Here is an 8,056-nt window from a genome sequence, read left to right as displayed (position 1 = left end):
ATATGCAACAGAAAGGAAAACACACATCCACACAAACACCTGTACATGAAAGCTCACAGCAGCATGATTTATATTCGCCTAAAAGTTGAAAAAGCTCAAAGGATCATTACTTGGTAAATGGCTAAACAAAATGTAGCCTTTTCATACAACAGAATTATTTGTCAATACAAGGAAAGGAAACACTAATATGTGTCACACTGTCTAGTAAGTGAAAGAAGCAGGCTGGGCATGGTGTGTCTCACATCTGTGATCCCAGCACTGTGGAAAGCTGAGAGGCAGGAGGATCACTTGAGCCTAGAAGTTCAAGATCAGCTCAACACAGTGAGGCCCCATCTCTACAAAACATCTAAAAATTAGCTGGGCATGGTGGCGCATGCCTGTGGTCCCAGCTGCTCAGGAGGCTGAGATGGGAGGATCACTTGAGCCTGGGAGGTGGAGGCTGCAACGATCACGTCACTGCACTCCAGCCTGGGTGACAGAGCGAGACCTTGTCTTGGGGGAAAAAAAAAAAAAAAAGCTCATCGCAAAGACTACGTGTTGTAATATGTCATTTACACGGGATGTCCAGAAGGTGTCCTCCTATAGAGACGAAGTGAATTAGTGGGTGGCTAGGGTGGGCGTGACAGGGAGAGCAGTGGAGGGGTCTGAGGATTGAGGGCTGATGGGTATAGGGTTTCTTCATGCAAGACAAAAGGTTCTAATAAGAGATTTCGGTGATGGTTGCACAATCCTGAGAATATACTGTAAAACAGTTAATTGTATAGTTTAAATGGCTGGATTGTATGGTATGTGAATTATAGCTCAATACAGCTGCTAAAAAAAATAAAAGGGGTAAGGCACAGTGGCTCAAGCCTATAATCCCAGCACTCTGGGACGCCAAGGTGGGAGGATCACTTGAGCCCAGGAGGTCAAGACTGTGGTAAGCCATGATTGCACCACTGCACTCCAGCGTAGCAACAGAATGAGACTCTGTCTCTCAAAAAATAAAAATTAAAAAAAATTAAAATTAAGAACAAAAAATAAGTATGTCAATCTATAAAACACATACTGCTTTTACCATGGCCCATTTATTTTAATCAGACACTTCCCCAAATAATAACAGAACCAAATAAGTAAAGCCAGAGGACCCAAAGTAAATCAGTGGCCTAAGTCAGAGCTCCTTGTTCATGGCTTAACCAACCAACAAAGGTACCCCAGTGAGCTACTTGGTCCTTAAAGAGCCCATGGCTCAGCTCAGTGATAAATGAGGGGCAAAGTCATTCCACTGTGGGTCCCAAATTATCTGCCAAATTAGTTAAACACTGAGAAATACATCAGAATGGAAATATTTGTTGAGACCATAAAGATGAACCATGCACGTTCACAGGACACACAGCCGCCTGAACACACGCTCCCGCACACCTGCACAGCGACACACAGGCGCCTGAACACAAGCTCCCGCACACGTGCACAAGAACACACAGGCGCCTGAACACAAGCTCCCGCACACGTGCACAAGAACACACAGGCGCCTGAACACAAGCTCCCACACACCTGCACAGGAACACACAGGCGCCTGAACACAAGCTCTCGCACACCTGCACAGGGACCACAGGCGCATGAACACGCGCTCCCGCACACGTTCACAGGAACACACAGGTGCCTCAACACAAGCTCCCACACACCTGCACTGGAACACACAGGCGCATGAACACACACTCCCGCACACGTTCACAGGAACACACAGGCGCCTAAACACAAGCTCCTGCACACGTGCACAGGCCGCCACAGCTCACACACACACCTGGAAACGCTGCAGGATTCAGGGGAGGTGGAGACCACAGAGCGGGGAGTCAACTTTCTATGGCTGTTCTCCTTCAAGGTTGTGCTACAAGAGGGTGAGAAATCCAGAGAAATGTGGTTGGGATTCAAAGAATCCAACAGGGTTTATGGACGTCTCAGGAGATTGGCGGGACAAGAACTGGAGTCTGGGTCAGCTAAACAACCAGAACCTGAGGGGCCAAGATCCCTGAGAGAGGGAAGGGGGAAGAAGGGTACAGTCTCTTTCAAGAGGAATTCGCTGAATTCCTGAGCTACCCAGGGCAAGAAGCTGGCCTCGAAGGAGCAAAATAGAGCTTTTGGCAAGCATGCTGTACTGAGAAAGCACAAACTGGACTTTGGGACAGACCAGGGGGCACTCAGGAAGCACTGCAGACTCCTAGTCACAACATCTGGAGGGCTGGGTCTTAGAGCACCGAGGATCAGAGGCAGCCAGAGCTTCCCCCTGCCACACAGCCACAGGCCAGCTCAGAACCACTCTGGAGAGGCCAGCCTGCACCCGCCCTGCCTTCCAGAGGACGGGGAGCCTCTCTGGAGAAGTACACGCTTCAGAGCAGGGATGGGCTTGGGCTGGCTCCTGCTCACAGCCACGTCGCTGAGACTGCTAACTTCCGAGGTGTGAATATTCCCACCATGGCCAATTTCAAGCTACCGAACGGCCTAACTGAATGTGGAGGTGGAAGAAATGTACGACATCATCTCAAGGTGGTACCAGTCAGTCATCAGGCAGATGTAAGTCAGAGCCACAGTGACTTCCACTTTACATCCACCAGGGCAGCAACAACAATAAAAACAGAAACACAAGTGAGGGCAAGGATGTGGAGGAATTCAACCTTTGTGCATTGCTGGGGAGAATGTAAAGTGGTACAGGCATTGTGAAAACAGTCTGGCATTCCTCAAAATGTTAAACACAGACCCCACAATTCTATTCCTAGGTATATACTCAAAAGAATTGAAAATGGGTATTCAAACAAAAATGTGTACATGAATCGTCACAGCAGCACCATTCACAACAGCCAAAGGGTGGAAACAACTCGAATGGCCATCGTGGATGAACGGATAATCAAACTGTGGTTCAGCCACGTACCGGAATATTCAGCCTTAAAGAGATGATACACTGGTATATGCCACAATGCAAATGAACCTCAAAACTATGCTAATTGAAAGAGGCCACACATAAAAGATCACACACATATTACATGTGTCCGTTTACAGGAAATATCCAGACAGGTAAACCCACAGAGACAAAGCAGATGTGGTTGCCATGGGTTGGGCGAGGGGAAACAGGGTGTGACTGCAAATGGGCACAAAACAGGGTTCCTTTTGGGGCAGAGAAAATGTTTTGGAACCTGAGAGAGGTGATGATTACACTACATGTAAAGGTACTAAACAGCACGGAATTGTGTCCTTTAAAATGGTTTGTTATTTGAATTTATTGCAATAAAAATGAAACAAAGAAATGAGCTATCAAGCAATGAAAAGACACAGAAGAACCTAAAATGCATATTTCTAGGTGAAATAAACCAATCTGAAAAGGCCAATACTCTATAATTCCAATATATGACATTCTAGAAAGGGCAAAACTATGTAAAAAGATCAGTAAGCACAGGTAGACGGAGAGGAAGAGTGGAAGCACAGAAGATTTTTAGGGCAGCGAAACTATTTCGTATGACACTGTAATAGCTGATACACGACATTATCCATTTGTCAAGATCCACAGAATGTACAACACAGAGAATGAGCCGTACTGTAAACTGTGGGCTTCGGTTAGGGTTAAATATATCAACGCGGGCTCATTAGTTGTGACAGACATAGCACAGGAAACTGTAAGAAGGGATGTGGGGGCTCTGCATTATCTGCTCAATTTTTCTGGAAATCCGGAATTGTTTGAAAAAATGAAGCCTATTAATGTAAGAAAGTGAAAGGGAAATAAATACCTTTCCAGACAAAAATTGAGAAAATCCATTGCTAGCAGACTTGCAGTAAAATAAATACTAAAGTAAACTCAGGCAGGAGGAAAATCATGCCAGACAAAACGTGTAACAGTAAGAAGGAAACAAAGACCAAGGGAGAGCACCTCTGTTCCTCGTCCCGATTACTCTCACAGATCAAAACTGTTTTAAAAATATACGTTCCTCGTCCCGATTACTCTCACAGATCAAAACTGTTTTAAAAATATATGTTCCTCGTCCTGATTACTCTCACAGATCAAAACTGTTTTAAAAATATATGTTCCTCATCCCGATTACTCTCACAGATCTAAAACATTTAAAAACATACATTACTTGTCCCGATTACTCTCATATATGTAAAACATTTAAAAATACACCTCGGTCTGGCTGTCACCTCCTAACGTACTTAAGAATGCTAATAGTACATAAACTTAAAACCCAGAGAAGCTCCCACCGGCTAACAAGGTAGTGGGTCATTCACTTGCGTTGGTTTTGCTTTTCTGGGAACAGTAACCCGCCACCACCCTGGCATCTCTGGTGCCTTCCGCAAGCACAGGTTTTATGAGCTGGGCCCAGCTCTCAGGGCACTGAGTATGGCCAGGAGGGGACACCTGACTTCTACTGGGGTGACTGCAGAGTCTCTCAGACCTTAGCCCCTCCACTGAAAAGCAGAAATGACATATACTTCTCTTGGGGTTGTAAAAATGACTAGATTAGATGGGGCCAAAATCCCCAGGGCCTCCTCTACTGCCATCAAGAGAGAGGAGCGAGCATAGAACGCACGGCAGTGCACAGACCTCACAGGTCAAGGGCTGCCTGTGCTCACCTCTAACATTAGCAGAACTTGTTTCCTTAACTTTAAAACAAAGGTGGCAGGTGAGCTGTGAGGTTTCAATGACTTCCATGTCAAGAGTTAGAACACAGCCTGCAATGAGTGCTAGGCACAGTCACCGTTTGTTTTCTCATGTGATTTCTGTTACACTCCTCCGAGTGCAGAGAGGCAGCCCTTGTGAAGCTATCCACACAGTCTTCCTCCTCTCGCTGGCCTGTCACCTGTCTCTCCAGTGAGGCGCCGGCTGCTGTTGGGCTGAGTACTCTTGGAACTTCCTTGGGTTTCTTACACCAACGTTAAGGACTGAAGTAATCTCCCACCCCAGTCCCAGCCTCAAACTACTGCTCCTATTGTTCCAACATCATTTCTGCACCCTGGGGTTGTTGTTTACATTCCCAGTTCACTCATCTATCCACCTTCCTCCCCAAAGCTATTCCCCTGACATTCAGGTGCTCCCTCCCCTCATGCTTAGATCTGTGTCCCCAGTCCCTCTGGATATCCCTGCCGAATGTATCTTGCTAAACCCCCGTTTTAAAACTGGACACATCCCTCTAGTGGTATCTGGATGCTGCCCTGTGTCTAGGGATCAAGCCCAACTCTTCTAGTTGTGTAACCTACAGTGCTGCTTCCTGTGGTCATCTCAGTTCCCACAGTTCCTAACCCTTCTTCCCACTGCACAGCTCCTCCTCATCCCAGCTCTGAAAGAACACACCCTACCTCAGACACCAGGGCTACAGCCAAAAATGGAAAAAGACCTCAGTATTGAATCCAAGATGTGATCAATTATAAGCTGCACTATGTGCCACTTAGAGCACCGTCCATTAACAATAACACACCCTTGTAAAATAAACCTGATTTCTGAGATGTTAAGGCACAGGGAAAGTGCTGGAACAGCCTTCCTGGCTCCTGAATACTCCAAGATACAGGGTAGTGTGGGAAGCTGAGTAACAGCCCTCAAAAGGTGGTCACGTCCTAATCTCTGGAATTTGTGAGTGTCACTTTACATGGCAAAAAGAACGTTGCAGATGTGATGAAGGATCTTCCAGGGAGGAGGATTATCCATAGACACCCTAAATGCCATCTCCAGGATCCTTAAAAAGGGAGGAAGTCCAGCCTGGGCAACACAGTGAGATTCCGTCTCTACAAAAAATTTTTAAAATTAGCGAATTCGCTCGGTGTGGTGGTACAGGCCTGTAGTCCCAGATACTCGAGAGGCTGAAGTGGAAGGGTTGCTTGAGTCCAGGAGGTCGAGACTGCAGTGAGCTATGATCACACAACTGCACTCCAGCCTGGGTGCAAACGGCTCACTGCAGCCTCAACCCTTGTCTAAGGAAAAGAAAGAAAAGAGGGAGGAACAGAGGTTTGACAAAACAGAAAGCAGAATGGCCCCATGAGGACGGAAGCAGCTGCTGGCTCTGAAGGGAGAAGAGCCTGCAGCCATGGACATGGAATGCGGCTGCCAAGCGAGAAAAGCAAGAAAAGCTTCTCCCCAGGAGCCTCCAGCCTGCACACCCTGCCCACCCCTTAGTTTTAGCCCAGAGGAACTGATTTCCGACTGCTGGCCTCCAGAATCGTTAAAAGGTAAGTGTGTTGTTTGCAGCCACCAAGTCGATGGCACTTTGCCACGGGCCCTAATGCATCAGCCATGTCGTCCTTTCCCGACTGCTCCAGCAATGACACTGACATCCACGGAGCATTTCTTCTAAAACTTTGCTTCACACATGGCACTATTCGTGAATAAGTAAAATCAATTCTTTCTACTGGTTACTGGATAAATTCCAAGATCTTTATATGTGTGGAAAAAATAAGTAGGAAGAGCATTGTTACTTTGTATTGGATTATATTTGGGGTTTTGGTTTCAAAATTCCAGCACGCAGACATTAACGTAGACGGTGTTAACAAATTTTAGGTACGCACTTACTAGCCATTTAAAGATTTGTAGCACAAATGAAATAAATTAATGATCTCAGTAGGCAATTCACTTCTAATTGTGTATGAATATCAACACCAGCTTTATATAACATTTTACAAACTGGGTACAAAGTATAAACCAAAAACAAAATTCTAAGTTCCCAACTATCTGAACAGCTCCTCCTCTCTGCCAGGAGCTTTCCAAAGTTAACCTGTAAAACCACGTCAGGCCATGATGGGGGGTGGGGCCTCGGACACACCTCATTACCACCAACACGGACCTTAAGACTGACAGACTCTTTAAGTCTGACAGGAAACATTTACCATCTATTCTCTCTGAAGCCTGCTACCTGGAGGCTTCATCTGTACGATAAAACCTTGGTCTCCACAAGGTAATCCAGACATTGCTTTCTATTGATTCCAGGTCTCTAGATAGTAACTTAACCAACTGCCAATCAGAAAAAACTCTGAGTCCAGCTATGATCTGGAGCACTCCCCACACTAACCCCCTTCCAGCTGTCCCACCTTTCTGAACCAATATACCCGCTTCCAGCTGTCCCACCTTTCTGAACCAATATACCCGCTTCCAGCTGTCCCACCTTTCTGAACCAACGTACCCCCTTCCCGCTGTCCCACCTTTCTGAACCAACGTACCCGCTTCCAGCTGTCCCACCTTTCTGAACCAACGTACCCCCTTCCAGCTGTCCCACCTTTCTGAACCAACGTACCCCCTTCCAGCTGTCCCACCTTTCTGAACCAACGTACCCCCTTCCCAGCTGTTCCACCTTTCTGAACCAACGTACCCCCTTCCAGCTGTCCCACCTTTCTGAACCAACGTACCCCTTCCAGCTGTCCCACCTTTCTGAACCAACGTACCCCCTTCCCAGCTGTTCCACCTTTCTGAACCAACGTACCCCCTTCCAGCTGTCCCACCTTTCTGAACCAACGTACCCCCTTCCAGCTGTCCCACCTTTCTGAACCAACGTACCCGTTTCCACCTGTCCCACCTTTCTGAATCAATATACCCGCTTCCAGCTGTCCCACCTTTCTGAACCAACGTACCCCCTTTTAGCTGTCCCACCTTTCTGAACCAACGTACCCCCTTCCAGCTGTCCCACCTTTCTGAACCAACGTACCCCCTTCCCAGCTGTTCCACCTTTCTGAACCAACGTACCCCCTTCCAGCTGTCCCACCTTTCTGAACCAACGTACCCCCTTCCAGCTGTCCCACCTTTCTGAACCAACGTACCCCCTTCCAGCTGTCCCACCTTTCTGAACCAACGTACCCCCTTCCCAGCTGTTCCACCTTTCTGAACCAACGTACCCCCTTCCAGCTGTCCCACCTTTCTGAACCAACGTACCCCCTTCCAGCTGTCCCACCTTTCTGAACCAACGTACCCCCTTCCCAGCTGTTCCACCTTTCTGAACCAACGTACCCCCTTCCAGCTGTCCCACCTTTCTGAACCAACGTACCCCCTTCCAGCTGTCCCACCTTTCTGAACCAACGTACCCCCTTCCAGCTGTCCCACCTTTCTGAACCAACG

General features: G+C 47.3%; 1 protein-coding gene across 30 annotated transcripts in view; it reads right to left on the bottom strand.

Moving 5' to 3' along the window:
• The window catches only part of LOC119625880 (extended synaptotagmin-2-like), a 157,206-nt gene that overhangs the window by 136,994 nt on the left and 12,156 nt on the right, over positions 1-8,056 (bottom strand). The window lies entirely within an intron of this gene.

Source organism: Chlorocebus sabaeus, chromosome 23, assembly GCF_047675955.1.
Source record: "Chlorocebus sabaeus isolate Y175 chromosome 23, mChlSab1.0.hap1, whole genome shotgun sequence".
In the NCBI taxonomy this organism is placed as follows: domain Eukaryota; kingdom Metazoa; phylum Chordata; class Mammalia; order Primates; family Cercopithecidae; genus Chlorocebus; species Chlorocebus sabaeus.
This window is presented reverse-complemented; position numbering and strand designations above follow the sequence as displayed.